Below are 12034 nucleotides of genomic sequence, written 5' to 3'. Positions count from 1 at the left end.
CGGGGCCGTGAAGGGGCCAGGCTTTCAGCAGGTGCCCAGGGAAGATTTTGGATGCTGGCCGCCTAGCGAGGGCCAGCAGAAGTAACATGTTTCTCTGCAAAGAAGCTTGTGTAAACAAGCCAGACGGCTGACAAAGAGCTAACCTCAGCGCTAGTAAGGCAAGGAAGGTGCGGAAGGAATTGGGGGGGGGGGGTGATTCCTGCTAGGGCCCTGAAATCATAAAACAGGCAGGAGATTCTGACGCATGGTGACGGAGAGGTTGTAGAGGCAGATAGGGGGTGTTGTCACGTGCGAGCACGTGTGCATGCTGGCTTGTGTGTGAGAGTGCGCTTCCTAGGTGTGGCGCGCTGCAGACAGTCAAAGGGATTTTTCCCTTTCATTAAAAGTTAATCCCCGGCTGCAGGCTATTAGAAAGCAACTAACCGCGCTCTACTCACCCTACCCGGGACTACCGGTGAGTCTCGCCTCTGCTCTCGGCCTGTGGCATTGGCCATGAAGCTGACGATCCGTCGACAGTGCTGCAGCCGATCAGTGAGCTCAGCGGCTCTGAGTGGGGCGTTGAGTCTACAAGACCTTTTAAGGAAGCCAGCAAAAAAATTGAAGAAAAGGGAAAGCACAAAAGGACCTGGTCTTGCTGAGCACTGGAAAGGGCAGCCGGCAGCCAGACGTCAAAGTAGAAAAGCAGCAAGTGAGAGGCTTGTCTCTGCCTACGGCCACACCACCCTGAACATAACCGATCTTGTCTGATCTCGGAAGCTAAGCAGCGTCAGGCCTTGTTAGTACTAGGAATGGGAGACTGACTGGGAATACCAGGTGTTCTAGGCTTTTGCTTTTTCCTTCCTTCCACTAGCAGGGGGCACTCTCTTCTATGCCTTTTTTCCATTCCCTTTCACAAGTGCACACATTCATTCTCTTTTCTTTTTTTCATTTGCTTTCTCTCTTGCGCTATTTCATCTCTGCAAAATACCAGCATCCTTCTGATCACCGTGGGCCTCCAGCATTGTTGCTTCTTTACTTTTAATACTAGGCTCCTTTTCACCAGGACCAGCGTCTCCCGCGTGGCTGGAGGCAACCACCGGTAACCCCAAGCAGAAGACCTTTGCAGGCAACACGACCCTCCCCTCTGAAGAGCAGCTCAAAGTCACTGGCAACCATCTCACCCTCTTCCTTCATTCACCCTTGGACGTCTCGCTCCGCCCCCAAGTTACGGGTCCAGCTTGCTCTTTCTGTCACATTACCGCGATGAAGGATTTAGCCTGCAGAAGACCCTGCGCCGAGACATTTTTGAAGACACCTGATGCGGCGGGTGAATCACTACTAAACAAACCACACCTGTAGGGACGGCACAGCCTTAGCATGGACCCTTCGGAGCCCGCCCCGTCACGGCCAGATTGCTTGCCATCAAGCGATCCTGAGAAAGGCTGGCCGGGCGATGGATCGAGCAAAGTCTATTGGCCATGCCACTTTGGATACGCCCAATTTCTTCTGATTTCGGAAGCAAAGCAGGGCTGGGCTCAGACAGTACTTGGATGGGAGACCTCCTGGGAACACCGGGTGCTGTAGACCATTTTGATGACGTTTTGCCCTACTGCCCATCTCGGCTAGCATGGAAAGATGGCTTGCCGGACACCGACTTTAAGTAACTTAGATGATGGAAGCCCCAAGGCCTCTGAGCCAGTTGGCCGCTAAGTACGCTACCCCGCCGCCCTTCACGCAGACCTGACACCGAGCTCCTTGCCACGGCTAGGAGTGCTTATTGACTCCGCAGCTCGCCGTGTGGAAATGATGGCGTTAAAAGCACCTGGGGCCGGGAAGGGGCCAGGCTTTCAGCAGGTGCCCAGGGAAGGTTTTGGATGCCGGCCGCCTAGCGAGGGCCAGCAGAAGTAACATGGTTCTCTGCAAAGAAGCTTGTGTAACCAAGCCAGACGGCTGCCAAAGAGCTAACCTCAGTGCAAGGAAGGCAAGGAAGGTGCGGAAGGAATTGGGGAGGGGGGGGTGATTCCTGCTAGGGCCCTGAAATCATAAAACAGGCAGGAGAGTCTGACGCATAGTGACGGAGAGTTTGTAGGGGCAGATAGGGGGTGTTGTCACGTGCGAGCACGTGTGCATGCTGGCTTGTGTGTGAGAGTGTGCTTCCTAGGTGTGGCGCACTGCAGACAGTCAAAGGGATTGTTCCCTTTCATTAAAAGTTAATCCCCGGCTGCAGCCTATTAGAAAGCAACTAACCGCGCTCTACTCACCCTACCCGGGTCTACCGGTGAGTCTCGCCTCTGCTCCCGGCCTGTGGCATTGGCCGTGAAGCTGACGTTCCGTCGACAGCGCTGCAGCCGATCAGTGAGCTCAGTGGCTCTGAGTGGGGCGTTCTGTCTACAAGACCTTTTAAGGAAGCCAGCAAAAAAATTGAAGAGAAGGGAAAGCACAAAAGGACCTGGTCTTGCTGAGCACTGGAAAGGGCAGCCGGCAGCCACACGTCAAAGTAGAAAATCAACAAGTGAGAGGCTAGTCTCTGCCTACGGCCACACCACCCTGAACACGCCCGATCTCATCTGATCTCGGACGCTAAGCAGGGTCAGGCCTGGTTAGTACTTGGATGGGAAACTGTAAAATAATACTCTTCCTGTATTTTTTTTTTCTACTAAGGTCTTCTCAAAGTATCAATATCACGATATTCTTATAAAAAAATGTATCTATTTATTCTTGGATTGTCCATTAAAAAGAATCAGATTGCAGCAGGTACATACAATAATTAGTTATAAAGTAATTGTCCATTTGTCCATAATTAGCTTAATTGTTGAGATTCACCCATCTTTCCTTGGATCCTGGCTGGTAAATCATGTCTTTGTCCAGCATGTGTCCAGGCCTACATGTCATCTGCTTCTCAGCATGAAGATTCTGTGTCTTGTGGGGTGGGAAGAGCAAGAGAGCCCCCCCTTTCTGTACCATGGGCTTTTATAGCCAGTCGTATGGACACCTGTTCTACATATGGTAGTGAACCAAACATACACACACAAATAGCGCATGTCAACTAGACACGATGGCTGAGGCATAGAACTCAGAAAAATGATTATCGATTAACATTCCAAATGAATTTCCATAATTAACCATTTAACATTTCCCCCTTTTTTGAGAATATAAGAACTTTAACTGAAAAATCTCAAAAGAAGATACATTCATCAATCATTTTTTCTTTCCTTCTTCCTTGGCAATATCATTAAATTTCCATAATAATAATAATAGTAATAATAGTATCAATATCGGATTATTGTTATATAATGATGTGAATTCATGTTATGGTATGCCGTGACTAATATTCATTTAATATGTATAATTATACTTCCCTATATCTAAATTGAAGCAATCGCGGGTTCAATCGTCATCATCTGATGTCATCGGGTCGTCGTCTCGTCTTCTTCTTGGTTCTTTTATAACACAGTCTTTAGATGAAAACTCCTTTGAAATAAATTACAGCATGTAGATACTGTACAGTCCATATTTGTGTTCATTATTGTTCAGTCCATAAACTGTACTCTTTATTAGAAAGATCATGTGTGTCAGTTGATAAGAAAACAAAGTCCATGAATGAAATGTAGCTTTAATATCTGTGCAGTGTCACCTGGACTTACGTTGGATCGTCTTTGGAATCTTCCGTGTGTCCGCACTGGTCTCGTGTCACTTTTGGAACAGATGTGACGTCTTTGGTCAGTAAAGCAAGGGTTAACTTGACACTTCCCTGCTTTATATAGCACCATAACCAGTACTCAGTCCTTTATATACAGGACACATATGCCAGGTATTACCTGTTCACCAGCTTTCATTGAAGCGTTGCAGGTGATAAGAAACCATTGGAACGTGATGAAACTTTAACACAACACAGTACATATAGGATCATCGTCCTCTGCCGTCCTGGTGATCAGTGGTGTGAATTGTATTGTATGTAATGGACACAGTCTATTATAACACTCAGCATTCACACCTGTTACCTTCTGAGACGTCCGGATATCAGTTGCTTCTTCTTGTAACTTTTGAGAATCTCTTTGATTTATAAAAATTAAAAGTCTTTATTAAGATAGAATTCATAATTGCGATGTCTTGATTGAAGTCTTCATTCCCTAATCTGATACCAAATCTGGCAGTTTTTCCTAACCTATAATATCACAGCGTACCATAGCAATCAGTAACATCCATCTAATTATTATCAAAATATTAAAATAAATTATGTTTGGAATAATAAACTATAATAGATAATAATTCATTATCAATCAAGTTCTCCATATGATAGAACATTTTTATGTCATAGGTGTAATTACCTTTTCCAACCCATAGGTGTCAGTGTATTTTGAAAAAACAAGTTTTTATATCTTTATTAAACCAATAATATCAAAGAATGTATACTCCTGAACCAAAATGAATAAATATATGAATGTATGAATGAATGAATGAATGAATGAATGAATGAATAAATGAATGAATGAATTGTTGTGTTTACTCAGAAAATGTAAACATTTTTTTCCTTAGCAATATATATTTAATGAAGCAATACTCTTGTATTAGACATTACTTTATTAAATATTAATGTGTTTTCTCAATTGAGATATTGAACTTAAATAAAATCAAATGAGAATTAAAAAATGAAAAAATAGAAAAATAAGAAGTATAAAGTAAGAATAAAATTTTAAAAATGAAAAATAAAATTAAGAGTAAAAATAAGAATAAAAATAAAAATAAGGCCTTTAAATTTTAATGACAAATGCAGAGTAATTATATTCTCCATAAAAAATACCCTTATAGCTCCATTATCTGGATGATTTCATATTTGTCATAACCTTGTACCACCAAAAAATATTAAATTATGCAACTTTGCATGTAATACCCTTCTTAATTATACCATAGTACCTTATTATTATTTCTTCTTTATTAAAATGTGTGGAAAATAAGTATTGATCAAAAGTGATTATGTAATCAGGATCAAAAACACATTTTCCCCCTTAATACCAAAAATATTATTTTTTAAAATTTATGTATATATCAGAACCAAATTAAAAATAATTATTCTTCTAGAAATATTGTGCATAAATTTCATATCGATGAGTAGCATAGATTTGACTAAAGAGAGGTGTGTACCTATTTAGGTAACCATTAAAAATAATATTATAATTATTCAAGAATATTATCATGTGGAAAATTATTCTAAATTTAAATTTGCTTTGTAAACCATTTTGATGTGTGGTTGCCCTTATCCACTATTAGTTAAATCAAGAAATAATAATTATTAAAGAAATATAGAAATATATATATGTAGATAATACCTAATTATGTATTATAATTTCCTCAGAATTAAATATATTTTTGTACCTTCACATAAAGAAACATTTTTTTTTTCAAACATACAAACATATGAGGCCTCTGTCACATCAATCACACTTAGCAGCTGCTGATTTACTCATCTGTCACCTTCACTCTGACATTCACAGATCTGTTCAACTAAAACATTCCACATATGAAGTTTTAGATATACAGTACAGACCAAAAGTTTGGACACACCTTCTCATTTAAAGATTTTTCTGTATTTTCATGACTATGAAAAGTGTACATTCACACTGAAGGCTTCAAAACTATGAATTAACACATGTGGAATTATATACTTAACAAAAAAAGTGTGAAGCAACTGTAAATATGTCTTCTATTCTAGGTTCTTCAAAGTAGCCACCTTTTGCATTGATGACTGCTTTGCACACTCTTGGCATTCTCTTGATGAGCTTCAAGAGGTAGTCACCGGAAATGGTTTTCACTTCACAGGTGTGCCCTGTCAGGTTTAATAAGTGGGATTTCTTGCCTTATAAATGTGGTTGGGACCTTCAGTTGTGTTGTGCAGAAGTCTGGTGGATACACAGCTGATAGTCCTACTGAATAGACTGTTAGAATTTGTATTATGGCTAGAAAAAATCAGCTAAGTAAAGAAAAACGAGTGGCCATCATTACTTTAAGAAATTAAGGTCAGTCAATCTGAAAAATTGGGCAAACTTTGAAAGTGTCCCCAAGTGCAGTTGCAAAAACCATCAAGCGCTACAAAGAAACTGGCTCACATGAGGACCGCCCCAGGAAAGGAAGACCAAGAGTCTCCTCTGCTTCTGAGGATAAGTTTATCCGAGTCACCAGCCTCAGAAATCGCAGGTTAACAGCAGCTCAGATTAGAGACCAGGTCAATGCCACACAGAGTTCTAGCAGCAGACATATCTCTTCAACTACTGTTAAGAGGAGACTTTGTGCAGCAGGCCTTCATGGTAAAATAGCTGCTAGGAAACCACTGCTAAGGACAGGCAACAAGCAGAAGAGACTTGTTTGGGCTAAAGAACACAAGGAAATGGACATTAGACCAGTGGAAATCTGTGCTTTGGTCTGATGAGTCCAAATTTGAGATCTTTGGTTCCAACCACCGTGTCTTTGTGCGACGCAGAAAAGGTGAACGGATGGACTCTACATGCCTGGTTCCCATCGTGAAGTATGGAGGAGGAGGTGTGATGGTGTTGGGGTGCTTTGATGGTGACACTGTTGGGGATTTAATCAAAATTGAAGGCATACTGAACCAGCATGGCTACCACAGCATCTTGCAGCAGCATGCTATTCCATCCTGTTTGCGTTTAGTTGGACCATCATTTATTTTTCAACAGGACAATGACCCCAAATACACCTCCAGGCTGTGTAAGGGCTATTTGACCAAGAAGGAGAGTGATGGGGTGCGAGGCCAGATGACCTGGCCTCCACAGTTACCAGACCTGAACCCAATCGAGATGGTTTGGGGTGAGCTGGAAAGCAGAGTGAAGGCAAAAGGGCCAACAAGTGCTTAGCATCTCTGGGAACTCCTTCAAGATTGACGGAAGACCATTTCCGTTGACTACCTCTTGAAGCTCATCAAGAGAATGCCAAGAGTGTGCAAAGCAGTCATCAAAGCAAAAGGTGGCTACTTTGAAGAACCTAGAATATAAGACATATTTTCAGTTGTTTCACACTTTTTTGTTAAGTATACAATTCCACATGTGTTAATTCATAGTTTTGATGCCCTCAGTGTGAATGTACAATTTTCATAGTCAAGAAAATACAAAAAAATCTTTAAATGAGAATGTGTGTCCAAACTTTTGGTCTGTACTGTATATATATATATTTAACCCAAAATTGTTGTATCCCAATTTATTAATGCGCATTGCCATATCAATTGAATATCTTTATATTTCTTTGAATATTCCCCAAGTACATATTATATAATATGAGAGTAAGTCACTGGAATTTCAGACACTTGAAAAAACTCTTGTCTTAGATTCTTTTTTCACTGGCTGCCCGGTCTTAAGTTACATCAGTTGAAAATAGAATGAATGGGATCCTATACTATTAGCTCAAAGTTCAAAGGCCGCAGCTGTCACACGTCATGCTGTAAAGCTACTTTAATTTGCACGAACACTTCATGCACAGAAAATATTAGCAACACAAAAGAATTAATAAGTATTACATATATATTATAGTTCAACTAGATATATTGTTATTATTTTAAAATGTTATACACATAAAATCATGCATTTTTTTCACTTCCTGTGTGAATAAAGAAATAAATCCATTTTAGAGTTCTTTGATCAAATCCTGCTTTGGAATGAAAACTCTAAGGAAATATAAGAAAATAAAATTAAATATCAAATTCATACAGAAACAGAATTATTTAAATATCTTATACATATTTTGGTTGGTTCTAATGTAATTCAAAATATTGCTACTTAAATTTATATATATGAAGTTCTAATTTATTAATTAATATATATATATATTTTATAAACGTATATATAAATACAATTATACGCAATCTCTACTTAGACAAGTGTATATATATATATATATATATATATATGAACTATTAGAAACTATGTAACTACAATTTTACTGTATAAGATTATAAATAAATATTGAGACATTGTATTACATTTTGACACAACATTATAATTACAGTTTTTCCTTAGCCACTCCCTAAACCAAATCTTCTGTCTCTCTCAAATATCTCCAGGAATGCCCTATTTAGGAAAGACAGTTTTCTATCCTTCAAAACCTCAGAGAACTGCCTGTTCTTCTGTCCACATTCCATGACGTCACTGTGAGTTGGTCGTCTCACCTGTCTCTGTCCATCAGTTTCAGCCATTTTCCTTTTTAGAGAATCACAGTTCTGACTGAGAATTAACTCATTCTGTGGAGAGATGGATCTTTGCACTGGCTGATATGGCTTATAACATATATGAAATCTTCTGCGTATTTGATAGAGTTCACTATGGGGATGACTCAGTCTAGGAGAGTTTGATATTGGCTTTTGGTAAGATTTTACCTTTCCTGGTTTTATAAATTTAGCTTGATTTATTTTCTTTTCACGATTCTCATGTTTTCTAACAAAATCCAGCATCTGCGCACATTCAAATAATGAATTTTTTTGTGATGCCATAACTTGGGAAACTGAATTTAGGAATTTGAATTTTTGTACAAAAGTTGTTATCATATGTTGTACTTTTCCATTTTTGATGAGAGCTTTGTACAACCGTTCAAATATGGACATGAATGTATATGTACATTCCTTCCTACCAATCCTTAGTTTCTGCAGATCTTCTATGTTGGGAAAATCCTTTGTGACACAATAAATCAAATATCTTAATCTGTCCGAATCATTTTCCCATCCATTAGGAGAGTCATTTTCACAGGGCATTAAATGTAAACGTCTGGACAATGTCACAGGAATCCATATTTTAAATAATTGATTCCTCTCCTCATTGGATAAATCAAACTTAACAGAGAAGCTCTCAAATGTCTCTGAATTTCTACAGGCATGGATTTTGACATCATATTTTGGCATGATTTTGTATAATTTCAGCAAATTTTTCCTCATTTTAATTTGGAGTTGAGCCTGGGTAATTCCAGAATTCTCTGATATTTTTAGTGGCTCTTGTATGTCCGTTCCATTCTTTGTATAAACTGAGCCACAAAACTTCTATGTCATCTCCTACATTAACTTTGAAATTAATATTACTTTGTTTAGCAAAACAAGAAATTATATCCATATTTTGCTTACCTTAAGATTCCTTGGCTTCTCTTTATCAGCACGTCCTGTCTTCAGTTCGTCTGATTCTTTTCCTGTGTGATTCTGTTCCTTGTTAGTACCTCTGCTTCCTGTCTTTCCTCAGTCTGTAGGTCCTTTCTGCTTCTCGTGACAAACTAGTGAATTTACTGACACGTGAACAACAGCTGTTCAGCTCGTCAGGACTCCCCCCTTGTTCACGGAAGAAATTCACTTACTTAATTTAAAAAACAAAAAAACAGGACTGGCTGGCTCACCATTGTAAAATAATACTCTTCCTGTATTATTTTTTTCTACTGAGGACTTCTCAAAGTATCAATATCACGATATTCTTATAAAAAAATGTATCTATTTATTCTTGGATTGTCCATTAAAAAGAATCAGATTGCAGCAGGTACATACAATAATTAGTTATAAAGTAATTGTCCATTTGTCCATAATTAGCTTAATTGTTGAGATTCACCCATCTTTCCTTGGATCCTGGCTGGTAAATCATGTCTTTGTCCAGCATGTGTCCAGGCCTACATGTCATCTGCTTCTCAGCATGAAGATTCTGTGTCTTGTGGGGTGGGCAGAGCAAGAGAGCCCCCCCTTTCTGTACCATGGGCTTTTATAGCCAGTCGTAAGGACACCTGTTCTACATATGGTAGTGAACAAAAAATACACACAAAAATAGCGCATGTCAACTAGACACGATGGCTGAGGCATAGAACTCAGAAAAATAATTATCGATTAACATTCCAAATGAATTTCCATAATTAACCATTTAACAGAGACCGCCTGAGAATGCCAGGTGCTGTAGGCTTTTGCTTTTTCCTTCCTTCCACCAGCAGGGGGCACTCTCTTCTATGCCTTTTTTCCATTCCCTTTCACAAGTGCACACATTCATTCTCTTTTATTTTTTTCATTTGCTTTCTCTCTTGCGCTATTTCATCTCTGCAAAATACCAGCATCCTTCTGATCACCGTGGGCCTCCAGCATTGTTGCTTATTTACTTTTAATACTAGGCTCCTTTTCACCAGGACCAGCGTCTCCCGGGTGGCTGGAGGCAACCACCGGTAACCCCAAGCAGAAGACCTTTGCAGGCAACACGACCCTCCCCCCTGAAGAGCAGCTCAAAGTCACTGGCAACCATCTCACCCTCTTCCTTCATTCACCCCTGGACGTCTCGCTCCGCCCCCAAGTTACGGGTCCAGCTTGCTCTTTCTGTCACATTACCGCGATGAAGGGTTTAGCCTGCAGGAGACCCTGCGCCGAGCCATTTTTGAAGACACCTGATGCGGCGGGTGAATCACTGCTAAACAAACCACACCTGTAGGGACGGCACAGCCTTAGCATGGACCCTTCGGAACCCGCCCCGTCACGGCCAGATTGCTCGCCATCAAGCGATCCTGAGAAAGGCTGGCCGGGCGATGGATCGAGCAGCGTCTACTGGCCATACCACCTTGGATACGCCCGATCTCGTCTGATCTCGGAAGCAAATCAGGGCTGGGCTCGGACAGTACTTGAATGGGCGACCTCCTGGGAACACCGGGTGCTGTAGACCATTTTGATGACGTTTTGCCCTACTGCCCAGCTCGGCTAGCATGGAACGGCGCCTTGCCGGACACCGACCTTAAGTAACTTAGATGATGGAAGCCCCAAGGCCTCTGAGCCAGTTGGCAGCTAAGTACGCTACCCCGCCGCCCTTCACACCGGCCTGACACCGAGCTACTTACCACGGCTAGGAGTGCTTATTGACTCCGCAGCTCGCCGTGTGGAAATGATGGCGTTAAAAGCACCCGGGGCCGTGAAGGGGCCAGGCTTTCAGCAGGTGCCCAGGGAAGGTTTTGGATGCCGGCCGCCTAGTGAGGGCCAGTAGAAGTAACATGTTTCTCTGCAAAGAAGCTTGTGTAACCAAGCCAGACGGCTGCCAAAGAGCTAACCTCAGTGCAAGGAAGGCAAGGAAGGTGTGGAAGGATTTGGGGAGGGGGGGGTGATTCCTGCTAGGGCCCTGAAATCATAAAACAGGCAGGAGAGTCTGACGCATGGTGACGTAGAGGTTGTAGGGGCAGATAGGGGGTGTTGTCACGTGCGAGCACGTGTGCATGCTGGCTTCTGTGTGAGAGTGCGCTTCCTAGGTGTGGCGCGCTGCAGACAGTCAAAGGGATTGTTCCCTTTCATTAAAAGTTAATCCCCAGCTGCAGCCTATTAGAAAGCAACTAACCACGCTCTACTCACCCTACCCGGGTCTACCGTTGAGTCTCGCCTCTGCTCCCGGCCTGTGGCATTGGCTGTGAAGCTGACGTTCCGTCGACAGCGCTGCAGCCAATCAGTGAGCTCAGTGGCTCTGAGTGGGGCGTTGTGTCTACACGACCTTTTAAGGAAGCCAGCAAAAAAATTGAAGAGAAGGGAAAGCACAAAAGGACCTGGTCTTGCTGAGCACTGGAAAGGGCAGCCGGCAGCCAGACTTCAAAGTAGAAAAGCAGCAAGTGAGAGGCTTGTCTCTGCCTACGGCCACACCACCCTGAACAAGCCTGATCTCGGAAGCTAAGCAGGGTCGGGCCTGGTTAGTACTTGGATAGGAGACCGCCTGGGAATACCAGGTGCTTTAGGCTTTTGCTTTTTCCTTCCTTCCACCAGCAGGGGGCACTCTCTTCTATGCCTTTTTTCCATTCCCTTTCACAAGTGCACACATTCATTCTCTTTTCTTTTTTTCATTTGCTTTCTCTCTTGCGCTATTTCATCTCTGCAAAATACCAGCATCCTTCTGATCACCGTGGGCCTCCAGCATTGTTGCTTCTTTACTTTTTATACTAGGCTCCTTTTCACCAGGACCAGCGTCTCCCGCGTGGCTGGAGGCAACCACCGGTAGCCCCAAGCAGAAGACCTTTGCAGGCAACACAACCCTCCCCCCTGAAGAGCAGCTCAAAGTCACTGGCAACCATTTCACCCTCT

At 41.8% G+C, this 12034-nt stretch overlaps 3 pseudogenes; all 3 read left to right on the top strand.

Moving 5' to 3' along the window:
• The first annotated feature begins 1446 nt into the window (after positions 1-1446).
• Positions 1447-1566, top strand: LOC141270190 (5S ribosomal RNA; annotated as a pseudogene).
• An 8957-nt stretch (positions 1567-10523) lies between these two features.
• Positions 10524-10643, top strand: LOC141267524 (5S ribosomal RNA; annotated as a pseudogene).
• A 942-nt stretch (positions 10644-11585) lies between these two features.
• Positions 11586-11694, top strand: LOC141269782 (5S ribosomal RNA; annotated as a pseudogene).
• Positions 11695-12034: the final 340 nt, after the last annotated feature.

Source organism: Phyllobates terribilis, unplaced genomic scaffold, assembly GCF_046119375.1.
Source record: "Phyllobates terribilis strain yellow unplaced genomic scaffold, ASM4611937v1 Scaffold_4__5_contigs__length_816908805, whole genome shotgun sequence".
NCBI lineage: Eukaryota > Metazoa > Chordata > Amphibia > Anura > Dendrobatidae > Phyllobates > Phyllobates terribilis.
This window is presented reverse-complemented; position numbering and strand designations above follow the sequence as displayed.